Source organism: Hypanus sabinus, chromosome 30 (assembly GCF_030144855.1).
Source record: "Hypanus sabinus isolate sHypSab1 chromosome 30, sHypSab1.hap1, whole genome shotgun sequence".
NCBI classification, from domain to species: Eukaryota; Metazoa; Chordata; class Chondrichthyes; order Myliobatiformes; family Dasyatidae; genus Hypanus; species Hypanus sabinus.
The window spans coordinates 22683649-22698922 of record NC_082735.1 but is presented as its reverse complement, the minus strand read 5'-3'; the positions used below and the strand labels follow the sequence as shown (position 1 = coordinate 22698922).

At 41.8% G+C, this 15274-nt stretch overlaps 1 protein-coding gene and 1 long non-coding RNA gene across 4 annotated transcripts in view; one reads left to right on the top strand and one right to left on the bottom strand.

Annotated features, from left to right (window-relative positions):
- LOC132383440 (disks large-associated protein 2-like) overlaps positions 1–15274 on the bottom strand; it is a 706715-nt gene that overhangs the window by 580168 nt on the left and 111273 nt on the right. The window lies entirely within an intron of this gene.
- On the top strand, positions 1255–15263 carry LOC132383441 (uncharacterized). The gene is made up of 3 exons (XR_009508685.1): positions 1255–1366; positions 12326–12493; positions 14606–15263. It is a non-coding gene; the product is annotated as an uncharacterized LOC132383441 (long non-coding RNA).

Below are 15274 nucleotides of genomic sequence, written 5' to 3'. Positions count from 1 at the left end.
TATATTTTTGTTCAGCTTCAAGTACTCTCAAAACCACAAAAAACTCAGCAGATGCAATACTTTCAAAAAATTTGCTGTCCAGTGTCATTTACAATTCATGAATTGCATCAAAATGAACTACCAAGAACCTATGCACCTTACCAATCCCGCATATGGAGCAAAAACGCACACTTCAGATATCTATATAGATCTGAAATTTTGCATAGTTCTGCTTCAAAGCTAATCTTATTCCAAACTTGAGAGACCCCATGTTTTTTTTAATTTGGAATTTATGGCATACAATAGTCCCTTCTCTCCATTCCCTTCAGTCTTTGAAATATTTTCATTACAAGACCAATGTAATTTATTGAACTAGAATTCTAACCAGTAGAAGAAACCGTTTCTTAATGTGAATACATTAATCCTGCAGATAACACAATAATGGAAGTGAAGAGCCAGAAAATACTGTTAACAATTCAGGTCAATAACACAGTTTGGCAAATTGATGGCAAATTAATTATACATTACCGAAAAATACAAAAAACAATGACTTATTTAGATTTGACAATGAAGACAGCAAATGTCCTTCAGTGATCCTGTGCATCACTAGCTTGCAACTATGGACTCTCAGATTCAGATGTATTTATTATTCACATGTATATTGAAACATACAGTGAAATGCCTCAAAAATGTCTGTAGATGCATTTATAATAAAATTATACACAATTCCACAACTATTATGTAACTCACTATAGCCAATACTACAGAGGCTATACAGCTGTTTAACATTACACTGCCCTGTTCTCAAATGATTACTGTGTACACTTCTGGTCAAAAAGCAGCTGGACGAAATCATGCATTCAGTATAAAGAGTACCATTTTTAATCTGACAAAGTGCCTCCAACCTGAAATGTTGACTCTGTTTCTCTATCCATTGATGAGGCCTGACCTGCTGATTATTTCCAGCATTTACTGTTTTTTTTTGTCTGTAATCTGATGAGAATGAACTTGGAGGAAAATGAGAAAGCCGAAAGGAATGTGTAAACAACCTACAAGCAGTATGAAAAGCTAGTATATAATTTAAAGGTCAATCAAATCAATAGGACCACAGGTTATGAACTAAAATTAATGGGCTGAGCCTCATTGGTAAATGCCAGCAGTCTGGTGATAAACTGCTGCTATTTACAATGTAAATACCAGAGCGTTCAGGTTTTAAGGCACATGCACGTCCAATTGCACAAGCCCGAAATTTCCTGACAGATTCCAGCCAGTACTAAGAAGTTGTGCCAGTGGAGAACTCTTACTAGAATTCCCCAGCACCTGGGATTCTGCAAGACTGATGTCAAAGAAGAAATTACAGCTGCAGGAAAGAAAAGTAGAAAATAGGGTAAGCTGTCTCGAGGCATTTGTGTTTACAGTAACCACAATAATTAGCTAAAAGCACTTGAGGTGATATATGTATTTTAAATTGCTTTAAAACGTTTAAATCTGTATTTCAAATTTTATAGTTCTTCAAAGATTCTGAACGTCAGAGACAATCAAAACCATGAGATTTGATATATTGCAGAATTAAGGCATACCTTTGCCATATATCAAAGATTTTCTCAGTAAACATGAGGACAGGGCTCATTTTAGCCAATCCTATCCATGTGTCCTGCTTATGCTGCCTGAATGCCTGTCACATCCCCTGGTTATATTTGACCTCCCAATGTGTTCTGAATCTTGTATCAATGCCACCTCTGGGGCCACCCATACCCTGTCTTGGTAACATTGTCCAAATGTGGCTGACATCACAGCCCATGGCCTTGTTACTTCTTAACTTTATCACTCCAAAGAAGCCCTGGCTGGTCTCCCTCATTCGATGCTCCTCGTAACTAATCTCACCCAAAACTCTTGTTGTGCATGTCTTATCTCGCAGTTCTCAGTTCACCTGCTATCCTTATGCATGCTGAGCGATAGGGCATATTCTGGAGTTAGGGTATATAACAAATTACTAAGCTTTACAGCAGCCATTCTTCAGACAAACACGGATCGTAGATCAAATTTTAAATGCAGTCCTGAATAGTTTACCTGAAGCTATGGACTGCAGTTGATTGAAAACCAGACTAGACTGATTAACATTCATTTTTGGATATCTAGCAAAGAAGGAGGTGTGTGAAAAATATATGTAATTTAAAGGAAGCATTGCAATTGTGCTGCTATTACCTTTGATCTTGAGCAAATAAAATGCCACGTAATATTGGGTCGAGCAACCATCTCCTTCTGAGAGTGTCTCATTTTGTTGAATAAAACACTTCTGCATCCACTCACTTCAGTGTCTCTCTGGTGAATTTGTTCACATTATAATGCTGAGCTTCTGACTAACTAAATCCTTGATTATAAAATTCTTATATTTAGCTTCGAGTCCTTCCACCATCTGCCCCTTGAAATGGCAATCACCTCCAGGTTTATAAAAACACAAAATGTTGGCAGATATCAGCAGGCCAGACAGCATCTATTGGAGGAGGTAGTGACGACATTTCGGGCCGAAACTCTTCATCGGGAGTGAAGTAACATGGGATGGTCGAGGGGGAATAAGAAGTGGGGGGAGGGATGAAGTAGAGAACTGGGAAGTGATAGGCTGAAGAGAAATGGGCTAGGAGGAAGGTGGAGAATTATGGGAAATAAAAGAGAAAGGAAGGTAGGGCTGGGGGGAGATTATAGTGAGGAAGGAAAAAGAGAGAGAAAGAGAAGCAGACTAAAATTGAACACTGGCGCTCAGTCCTCCAGCAGTGGCGGGATCTCCCTGTGGCCACACACTTCAATTCCACAGACCACTCCCACTCCGACATGTCTGTCCATGGTCTCCTCTATCATCAAGATGAGGCCACACGCAGGTCGATGGAGCAATACCTTATCTCCCACCTAGGTAGCCTCCTACCTGCCGGCATGAACATTCAACTCACAGACCTCCGTTGATACCCCTGCCCCTCCTTACCCCATCCCTATCTATAATTTTAGTCTGGTTCTTTTTCTCTCTCTTTTCCCCCCTCACTATAATCTCCCCCCCCCCCCAGCCCTACTTTTCTTTCTCTTTTATTTCCCATAATTCTCCACCTTCCCCCTAGCCCATTTCCCTTCAGCCTATCACCTCCCAGCTCTCTACTTCATCCCTCCCCCCACTTCTTATCCCCCCTCGACCATCCCGTGTTACTTCACTCCTGATGAAGGGTTTCGGCCCGAAACGTCGTCACTACCTCCTCCCATAGATGCTGTCTGGCCTGCTGAGTTCTGCCAGCATTTTGTGTTTTTATTTATTTCCAGCATCTGCAGATTCACTCGTGTTACCTCCAGGTTTATAACGATTTGAAATCTTTGCTCTGGCCCACCTCTATCCTTTCATTAAACTCCAATGGCAGTCATACCTGGAGCTGCCCTGGACCCAATTTCTGGACTTTACTTCCAGCACCTATACATCTCTAAGCCAATTAGAGATGGGGAAATGAATGCTTGCCTTGCCAGTAATAGCCACGCTTAATAAGCAAATTTTAAAATCTTCCCTGTTTAAGATTGTCATTGAAATAAACCTTTGTTCATCTATCCAATGTATTTTGCATCTTGGCCCCGGAGGAACACTGTTTCATTTGGCTATACTCACCTTTGGTTGATCGATAATTAAACTTGAACATAAACTTAAGACACTTTAGAAGCGTTAGTATCAACTTGAATTACTTGAATGTAGAACATAGAACATTAGAGCACAGTACAGGGCTTTCAGCCCATGATGTTGTGCCAACCTTTTTAATCCACTCTAAGGTCAATCTAAGCCTTCCATCCTACATAGCTCTCTAATTTATCACAATCCATGTACCTATCTGAGAGCTTCTTAAAAATCTCTAATGAATCTGCCTCTGCCACCATCCCCAAGCAGGGCATTCCACGCACCCACCATTCCGCGTAAAAAATAATTACCTCTAACATTTCTCCCCCCCCCTCTATAATTTCCTCCGATCTCTTTGTATTAGTCATTTCTGCCCTGGAAAAAGTCACTGACTATCCATACAATCTAGGTCTCTTATCCCCTTGTACGTCTCATCAAGTCAACTCTCACTTTCATTCGCTCCAAAGAGAGAGACCTCAGCTCACTCAAACAATCCTCAGAAGTCATGGTCTCTGAGCCAGGCAGCATCCTGGTAAATATCCTCTGCACCTTCTTTAAAGCTTCCACAACCTTCCTTTAATGAGATGACCAGAACTGAAGAAAATATTGCAAGTGCAATGACACTACTGTATAGTGCCTCCAAATGTTCCCACAAAATTAAAGATAAATATATAGAAAGATACTTTATTGATCCCAAAGGTAATTACAGTGTCATAGTAGCATTACAAGTGCACAGATATAAATATTAGAAGAGAAGTAGAAAGAATAAAAAATAAGCTACCACAAGCAGTCTAACAGGAGAGGGTCATCACCTCCCCAGCTATAGGTTGACTCATTATAAAGCCTAATGGCTGAAGGTAAGAGTGAACTCATCTTGCACTCTTTGGAGCAGTGCAGTTACCTTGGTCTATTACTGAAAGTTCTCCTCTATTCAGCCAAGGTAGCATGTAGAGGGTGAGAAACATTGTCCAGAATTGCCAGGAGTTTTCTGTAGGGTTTATACAGATTCTATCCAGAAAGATAGAAGTTGCTTTTGTAGAAAGAAAAGCTTTTTTTTTGCTCTTGATTTTTCACATTCAAAGCCTCTCTTATAATTCATCAATAACCTAGGTTGCCTAAAAATAAAAGCAGACATCACTCAGGTTAAACTTATTAACATTAACTATGAAGAAAAAGTATTCATTGAGAACCTGCTTTCCTTCCTTTAAAACGTGCAAAGTCATTGGAACATTTTGAATACCTGCTGCACAACTTGTATCACTGGCTCTGAGTTCTGCCAGAGCAAGCACAAAAGGATACTGTTAATGAATTGTGTGTACTCTGATCGGGCTCTCAGACTAGGATCTCGTCACTTTGTGCCTTGAACTCCTCACTGCACTGCTGAGCAATGGCCTCCCGTTATCAGAAAGCGTCAGATTTCAAGGTTCAATTCTTTTCTGATTGGTGTTCAGCGAGGCAGTCCAAGCAGCTCGTTGACAAAAAAAATAATGGTCTCCTGGAGGCTGCACAAACAACTCCATCAATCTCGGCCCCAACTTCACCCTTCCAATTCAAAGCCACTTTCAAGGCAAAGCTGTAAGCTGCCCTGGGAGGATTTCCACAAGCTGTAGGATTTCCAGACGCCAAGAACAAGTGAAGTAAAGAACATGGGTTCACACATGGATGCAACCTGACCTGCAGGTTATCTCCACTATTTCCCTTATTATAGAACTCCAGAGTCCAGTATGTCACTTTTGAGAAATGCTACGAATCTGCTTTTATAGGTCCTGGTGAAGGGTCTCAGCCTGAAATGTCAGGTGTTTATTCCTCCCCACAGACATTTCCTGACTTGTTGAGTTCCTCCAGCATCTTATGTGTGTGTGTGTTGCTCTGGATTTCCAGCATCTGCAGAATCTCTTGCATTTATGTTTATATACACGCCAAGATTCATCTGCCACTCATTGCAATCTCAAGTCTTAATTGCAATTACTAACTTGCGATATGTGTGTAATCCTTTGAAATCCAGACATTCTTGATATTCTACCATTTGTAATATGCAAATTGCCGGCAAGCGGCTAAACATATTTTACACCAGTGAACCGCAGTATAATTAAAAACGTTCCTGTTTTACCTTGATCTGAAATTGATCCGAACAGTCCTGGGTAATCTCAGCTGGAGTCTCCACTTATGTCGAACAGCTAATCTTGGGTTTTGATCCCTCTTCTCCTGTCCCTTGAGATTGAGTAAATGTTGCTGCCACAACTGCTTTGTTGGTTCTGAGGTGACTGATGGAGATGGGACTCGCTGTGTCAGTCAAAGGCATTTGGTGAGTTACAGGAAGGATTCCTGGCCCAGTTCCACACTTCAACACAGCTGATGAGAAAATTGTCCAGATCGGGTGTTTGAGATTATGGAAAGAAATTCTGTCATGTAGCAATAACGTTTACATCCTTCATAAAAACAGAATATCACTGGAGACCTCAGCACTGAGAAGTTGGCAGTTGTTCTTCTGGACCTTCTGGGACCGTCTGACAATGCACTGAACCACGTAACAAACACCTGGACCAAACTTCCACAGAATCCATTCACACACTCTGTCCACAGGTGGCACATGTAGAAACAGGCCTTCTTCTCAAATAAGAGGATTGTACTGATGAAACGAAACAGCAAATGGCTTAAGCTGGCCCCAGCAAAAGCAATCCAGTCTGTGCACCAGCTGCAATGGAAGACTTGAGAAAGGAGCAGCAGCAGCTGGCCCACTCGCCCCTCAAGCCTACCTCATTATTGACCAAAATAAAGATTAATCTACATTGGCCTCAACTCTTCTGATCTAGTTCCCCATAACACTCAATTCCTCAATCTTTACTGTCTTTCCAAGGTTAGCCATAGCCAAAGGGTGGTAGAGGGGACGAGCTCCCACTGCTAAACAAATGCTCCTCATGGTGTGTGTCTCAAACAGCCTCTGACAACCAAGTCCAACTCCTGGCCTTCACGTGTGGTGCAGTTCTTATACCCAGCGAAGCTGTTCTCACTGACAGGAGAAGGGGCAAAGGCGGGCCACTGGCACCTTAAAACCAGTTGCTCCAGGCAGATGGGGCTCGTTAACCATGGATGGTAGCTCATCCAGGAGAGGGAAAACTCCAATTTCAAACCTCCGCTGCCTTGTGGCTATACCTGCTCACGGGAAAGGCTTCGGGAGTAAACCCCGAGGAAAATCCAGAGATGGGAGTCCCGAAGGCGGCTGACTGCTGTACCCGGCACAGCAACTCCTGTGATGCTGCTGACACCAAACTGTATGGACTTTTGTAGTTCTTTGGGACCTGTCATCAGCATGGTGGAGTGGGGTCTCTGTATCAACTCTGCCCTTGGCTTGTGCCCTGGAGAAGCCATTCCCGGTGACTACCAGAGTCACAGTACCCATGGTCCACCACGTCCGACGGAGGCCACACACACACACACATTCCAACATACTGACACAATTATAAGGAGGGCATGCGCATGCCAGCATCCAGCACAAGCCTCCCCACGATCAAGGGCACCTTCAAAAGGCGATGCCCCAAAAAGGCAGCATTGGTCATTAAAGATCCCCCTTCACCCAGGACATGTTTTTGTCTCATTACTACCATCATGGAAAAGGTACAGGAGCCTAAAGATGCACCGTTCAACATTTCAGGAACAGCTTCTGCCTCTCCGCCATCAGATTTCTGAATGAGCAGTGAACCAACCTATGACAACTACCACAATAATTTTGCTCCCTTTTTGCATTACTTACTGAATTTCATTTATATATATATTCCTTATTCTAACTTACAGTATCTTTTCTGTATTGTACAGCATTGCTGCCGCAAAACAGAAAACTTCATAACATTTGTCAGTTTATATTAAACCCATTTCGGAAATATTGAAAGACTGAGGAATTGAGTGCTGATGAAAGTTCTTGGCCCAAAACCTCGACTCTTTATTCCTCTCCACAGATAATGCCTAACCTGCTGAGTTCCTCCAACCTTTTGTGTATATTACTTCAAATATTAATCTATCACCATCTTAAATATGTCTGACTTCCAGCACCCACAGGGCAGAGAATTCCAGGGATTCACTATCCCCTGCAAGTGCAAATTCTTTGGACCTCAATTTTAAATTACTTGTCCCCCCCATTTTGTAGCTGCTCTCCCCTAGCTTGTGAGTCTCTCACTTGTGCCAATGCTATGTGTCTGCAATGCCCCTGCAAGTTTTTTGTTGCACCTGATCATGTGTACTTGCGCACACGAAAACATTCTCTACTTTGACTCCTGTGGAAATATAATGTTAAGTTAAAAACCCCTTCGCTGTACCTCTCCCTCTTTCATGCACTGAGGCATAACTTTCAAATGTTCCTTTGAACTCCAACCTGTTCCCTACTTCATCAATGGCTGTGTTTTCCCCTCGAAGGCAGTGTTATCAGCTGCCATCATCAACCCCTCCTTGTACACATGTGGCTCTGGCATTAATATGTTTTCAGAGGGGGTGCAAGGCAGAATTCCTCACCTGGCTGACCTGGAGTGAGAAACACAGAACATTTCCTCCTGAGATCATACATCATTTAAAACCAGAATATTAAAAGACCCTGCTTACATCAGCAATACTATGGAGAGATCACTGAAATAATTCCAACTGCACAGATGAAGGATTTTTTTCCCTGTGCTTGCACTTACTTGGTTATTAAGCAGCTAAACTGGTACGCACTGCTTGTTTGTTAAGTGACAGACACAACTAATTAAACATCACTCACTCAGTACCAAAACCCAATACATGCTAGTAATTTATTGTGGATTTTCAAGCAATACACATACAAAAAGCAGGAGGAACGCAGCAGGCTAGGCAGCATCTATGGGGAAAAAAAGTACAGTCAATATTTTGGGCCAAGGCAGTATTTTTTTCCATAGATGCTGCCTGGCCTGCTGAGTTCCTCCAGCATTTTCGGCGTGTTGCTTGGATTTCCAGCATCTGCAGATTTTCTTTTGTTTGTGATTGTGGATTTTTACAAAATTAGAATTTCAGGTAATTCCAAACTAATGTCTGATTGGCTAAGACTCATTAGATTCAGGTTGTTTTTTTATTCCTTTCAATCATTAATCAATAATTCTAGAGATCCATCAAAGATGCATGTCCTATCCATGACAAATGTGGAAATGGCAGACATTATATTTGACTTAAATGAGAACAAATTATATCTTTTAGATATAGTTACATTTTCTCTTGCAGGTACTTTAAGCTACAGTGTGAATTTTGCCAGAATCTCAATCTTTCAGGGAAAAAAATGAGTGCCACAGAAGTTCATTTGCATTGCCAAATGTGTGTTACATTATCAACAGTGTATTGTCCACAGCCTCTAAAATCTATAACCTTCAATGGAATGAATTTCAAGGCATGTCACCGCCTATTAACTCTACCAACCAACACTATTCCACTTTTGTAGTGAATGCCCACAGGTAAAAAATACTCTGGTCAGACCCCACTTGGAGTACTGTGCTCAGTTCTGGTCACCTCACTGCAGGAAGGATGTGGAAACCATAGAAAGGGTGCTGAGGAGATTCACAAGGAAGTTGCCTGGATTGGAGAGCATGCCTTATGAGAATAGGTTGAGTGAATTCAGCCATTTTTCCTTGGAGCGGCAGAGGATGAGAGATGACCTGATAGAGGTGTATAAGATGATGAGAGGCACTGATAGTGTGGACAGTCAGAGGCTTTTTCCCAGAGCTAAAATGGCTAACACGAGAGGCCACAATTTTAATGTGCTTGGAGGTAGGTACAGAGGGGATGTCAAGGGTAGGTGTGGTGTTTTTTTTTTACACAGAGAGTGGTGAGAGCATGGAATGGGCTGCTGGTGACTGAGGTACAGGTAGATGCAATAGCGCTTTTTTTAAGAGACTCCTGGATAAGTACATGGAGCTTAGAACAATAGAGGGCTATGGATAACCCTAGGTGATTTCTAAAGCACATGTTCAGTACAGCATTGTGGGCCTAAGGACCTGTATTGTGCTGTAAATTTTCTATGTTTCTATGTAAACCCATTTGCTGAAAAGTTAACAATCAACTGAGAATATTGCCTTCCATTTCATCCAATTCCCATAGTAAGATCGCCATCTTCCAATAACTTCCCACTTGTAATGAAAACACAGATTTCATCCCAAGCAAATCCATGCAATATCCCACCGTGTGCCAGTGCCGACACTGAACGTACAGACTGCCGAAGGACTCTCACAGCACAGCTACGTCACTGATGCCCTTGTGAACATATCACCACCCATTCTCCACTGGCTCAGCGACTGTACTTCCGCCAATTCCTAAACGTACTTTTGGGTCTCGACTACCTTTTAATGAGGAGGTAGCACATGATAATGCTCCTTTGGTCCTGTGGCAGAGATCTTGCATTGTAGTAATGATTCCTACAACTAAAAGCTGACTTGATGATGACAAAATCCATAAGCTATACGAAGCAGTTTTGAAGAAATCTCCCCCCTATTATTTTCATTTGAATGTAAATGTAAGGTTGAGACTTTAAATACAGTTTACTTAATATCAGGTAATGTCACACTTCATCAATGTGAACTAAAGTTCAGAAGCCATTTGGGGAAAACTTTATTTAAAGATCAACATTTATCCAACAAGAAAATAAGCCAACAATAAATAATGATTAGTCTTCTTACGACAAGTACTTTGTGTTCTTAATGAACCCAATATTCGTAAAGAAAGTAATATTCAAGCCCTGTAAAACTCTGGTGAGGCACACTTGGAGGCTTGCATTCGTTTCTGGACATCTCATGACAGGATGCTGCACAGCGGTGAAGAGAAGATTTATCAGGATGACGTCTGCATTAGAGAACATGTCTTGTAAAGAAAGGCTGAGCAAGCTAGGACTTTTCAGTGTGGAGTGGAGGAGGATGAGAGGTGATTTGATAAGACGTACAGATAGAGTGGGCAGCTAGTGTCTTGTTCTCAGTGTGGAAATGATTAATACAAGAGGGCATAATTTTAAGGTGATTGGAGCAAAGTATCAGGGACATGTCAGAGATAGGTTATTTTATTTATTTATTGAAACGTAGTGTGGAGTAGGTCCTGCCGACCCTTTAAACCATGCTGCCCAACAATCCCCCAAATTAATCTGAGCCTTGTCACAGGACAATTTAAAACGAACAATTAACCTTTGAACAGTGGGAGGAAGCCGGAGCATCTGCGCGATCACGGGATGAACGTACAAACCCCTCACAGGCAGTGGCAGGAATCGAACCCAGGTCACCTGCACTGTAACGCTACCATGTCACCCCAAATGATCCGTGTAGTTGTAAGATCCAGGTTTTCATTTTGGGTTGCTGCTCATAATTTTATCTATTGTTACGTATTGCATTGTACTGCTGCCGCAAAGTTAACAAATTTCACGAAATATGCCGGGGATATTAAATCTGATTCTGATTCTGAAATGAAATGAGACGACAAGGTGCAAAGGGATCTGGGGTCTTGGGTGGGTCTTCTTACGTGACACACAGTTAGGACACAGATACAGCATACAATTAGGAAAGTAAACAGGACGATTGCCTTTATTGCAAATGTATAGAATATAAAAGTCAGGACCTACCTGTGCACATTTATCAGGTGCTGGTGACACCATCCCTAGATTATTGTATACAGTTTTACTTTGCATGCTTAACCAGTACGTGCTTGCTTCAGAAACAGTGCAAAGAAGGTCCATAAAGTTGATTTCTGGGATGTATGAAAAATAGTTGAGCAGGTCAGGCCTACTTTGTTTGAGTTTAGAAGAATGAGAGATAACCTTTCTGAAATATTTAAAGGTTCCAATGAGGACTAGTGCATGACTGCTGAGGGATTGTTTTCCAAAACCAGAATTACCTAAATGAAGAGAATATAATTTTGGTACAAAGGAATTGATCAGTGAAGGTGATGGTGGAGGAATTTCTTCTGAAAATTGTGAATATTTGGAATGCACCTCAGTGAGCTGTGGTGGCAGAGTCAGTAAATATATTCCAAATTACAAATTGACAGACGTCTGATTACAGAAGGAATGGGAAGACAGCCTTCAATGAGCTATTGAATAGGGCTCGATTCTTCTGCTCTTCATACACTCTTATCTGTATTTTCCCTTCTGGAAGTGCTGTTCAGTAACCTTCGTGAACCACTTCAGTTCTTCCGTCACGGGTAAGGCCCTCCTTCACAGCTGAGCAGATCTATATGAAACACTGTTGCAGGAAGATAGCATCCATCATCAGGAACACCCCCCGCCACCCAGGACATGCTCTCTTTTTGCTGCTGCCATCAGGAAGAAAATACAGGAGCCTCAGGACTCACACCGCCAGGTTCAGGAACAGTTAATATGCCTCAACCATTAGGCTTTTGAGCAGAGTGGATAACTTCACTCAACTTCACTTGCCCCATCATTGAAAAGTCCCCACGACCTATGGACTAATTTTCAAGAACACCATCTCATGTTCTTGATATTTATTGCTTATTTATTATTATTATTATTTATTTTCTTTTACAGTTTGTTGTCTTTTGTACAGTTGGTTCAATGTCCAAGTTGGTGCTATCTTTCATTGATTCTGTTATGGTCATTACTCTATAGATTTGAATATGCCCCCAAGCAATTAAACCTCAGGGTTGTATGTGGTGACATATATGTATTTTGATAATAAATTTACTTTGAACTTTATTTTTTATTTAATTTTGTATTTATAGATACAGCCCTTCCAGATGGGGTGAGCTCAGACACCTATGTGACCAATTAACCTACTAACCCGTACGTCTTTGTAAGGTGGGAGGAAAATAGAGCACCCAGAGGAAACCCACACGGTCAAAAGGAAAACCTACAAACTCGTTACAGACAGCAGCGGGAATTGGATCCAGGTGAAAGACACTGTAATAGCATTACGCTAACCACTGCGTCACTATGCCATCTTGCTGAAGGTGCTGCCGAATCAGGTGTTAAAGGACTCACACCCGGCAGCAGTGTTAGAACAACAATATAATTCCACATCAGGGTGGCATGCAGCTTAAATGGTGATGGCCCCATGCAGCTGGCGCCCCTGTCCTTCCTGGTAATGGATTTTGGAGGCAAAGTTAAGCAACTTCTAAGGAAAATAACCATTGTGCAATTTGTAGATGGTGCCTACTATAGCTGCTGTGTGCCAGAGGTAGAGAGATTGGGAGCTTAGGATGGTGGAAGGGGTATGAACCAAGTGGATTGCTTTCTCTTATAATATCTAAATTCCCCCAAGGGTTATTAGAGCTGCACTCACCCATGCAGGTACAGAGTATTCTTTCATTCTCCTGTCTTCTGCTTTGCAGATGGTGGGGGGGGGGGGGGTGGGGTGGAGGGATTTGCAGGACTTCAACAACTACAAGACTCACTGCAGAATACCCAGCCTCGTACTCATCTAGTCTGGACACTTACGTGGCTGGTCCAGTTTTCTGACCACCTCCCAGGATGCTTGAATTGGGTAACTCATCAATGATAATGCTATTGGCTCTCTCGAGAGAGAATGGTCATTATCTGGCACTTGTGTAGCAAATCAGCTGAAAACTCTTGAGTTGTCCGAGCTTTATACATTTTGGCGTGGATTGTTTTATTTGCAGAGATTTGAAAATGGGATTACACAGAGAATAAATCCACTACTAATTTTATAATGGAAATAAGATCATTACGACGCAGCTGAAGATGTTTCAGCCTGGGGTACAGAAGACCTTGTGCAGCGGTCTCTTAGGAATGGGATAACCAACTACCCACAACCAACTTTCTTTTTTTGAGGTACAACTGAAACCACAAGAATGTTTTCCATTTGGTCACCACCAATGTCATGGTTCTCTGATATTACACTTGGTCAAGTGTTGCCTTGTAGTTAAGAGAAGAACTTCGGAGTTCAGCTCTTAGCAGCTCCAGAAGCTTGGGAAAGAATGGCACCGGCAAAATCCAAACAGGGCACCAGTAAACTGGCTATGGTGAGCAAGTGCTATTTGATAGCCCTGTCAAATGAAATGGATTTAGTAGGTAGGATTCAGTGAAAGGGTAGGTAAAAGTCAAGGATAAATCCTGTCCGTTTAAGTTGACAATATTCTTTGAAGAGGTAACAAGGTTTATTGATGAAGGCAGAACAGTAGATGTATATTTGTACATGGAATTTGCCAAAGTACTTGACAAGGTCTCACATAGAAGACTGGTTCAAAATGTCAAAGACCATGGGATCTATGATAAGATTTAAAAATTGACTTCAAAATTGACTTGAAATTAGAATGACAGAATGATGGTAGAGGATTATATTTGGAAGTGGATGCTCACAACTAGTAGCATCTCACAAAGATTGATGCTGAGTTCTTTTCTGTTTATAAAAGACATGAAAAAGCTTGAATATGGAGGTACAAGGCATGATAAGTAAGTTCACAGATGGCTCAAAGACAAGAGGAGATGTTTGTGGAATGGCAGGTTGTCTTAATATGCAGAGAGATATGGAAGTGTTGGTGAACTGGGCTTAAAATATGGCAGATGCAGGTCAGTCCAGACAAATATAAGCTGATGCACTTTGGGAGTACTAGCAATACTAGGACAAAGAGTATGAATGGTCGGGTCTTCAGGTGTACAAGTTCATAAAAGTATTAGTCTTCTTGTGGTTCCTTTAAGCTGGAAACACAAATTGACAATATGATTAGTAAGGCAAAGGGATACTGGTCTTCAATAGTCTGGACATCAAGTTCAGAAGTAGTGAGGTGTGCTCCAGTTTTATGAAACCTTGCTCAGGCCTCAGATAGAAATTCACCTGCAGATCTGGTCACTAAGATTGTCGAAGGATGTGAGAGTGCTGGAGAGGGCAAATAGGAAATTCAACAGGGTAGTGCCTGGGATTTGATCATGAGAAAAAGACTGGAGAAGCTAGGAATTTTATTGCCCCTCACTGGGAGTGCAGAGCACTCCACGGTACTTGAATTCAACGTCAGTGAGACCAAAGAACGGATTGTGTGTTTCAGGAACTCGAGGTCAAGGGAACTCATGCCAGTCCTCATCGAGGGGTCAACAGTAGAAATGGAAAGCAACTTCAAGTTCATAGGCGTCAGCGTCACAGAGGATGAATCCTGTGGCCAACATATTGATATAATCACAAAGAAGACATGCCAGCAGCTCTACTTCATTAAAGGCTTTAGAATACTTGGTAAGTCAACAAAGAATCTAGCAAATTTCTACAGATATATTGTGAGAACATTTTGGTTGTGTCACTGTCTGGTTTGGAGGCTTGAGAAAAGCCGTAGAGGGTTGTAGAGTCCGACAGCTCCATCATGGGCACCAGCCTCCCCACCATCAAGGATATCTTCAAAAGGCAATGCCTCAAGAAGTCGGCATCCATCTTGAAGGATCTTCACCATCAAGGACGTGTTCTCTTCTTATTGCTAACATCAGGCAAGACGTACAGGAGCCTGAAGACGCACACTCAGCATTTTAACAACAGCCTCTTCCCCTCTGCCATCAGAGAACTAACAGTCCATGGACACTATTTTTCTCTTTTTGCATGATTTACTTCTTAATATTCCTTCTTGTAACTTCATGATTTATGAATTACACTTTACTGAACAACAAATGGTAGACATCAGTGTTATTGAACCTGATCCTGAGGCAGCTAAGAGGAGACAATTTTTGAGGCA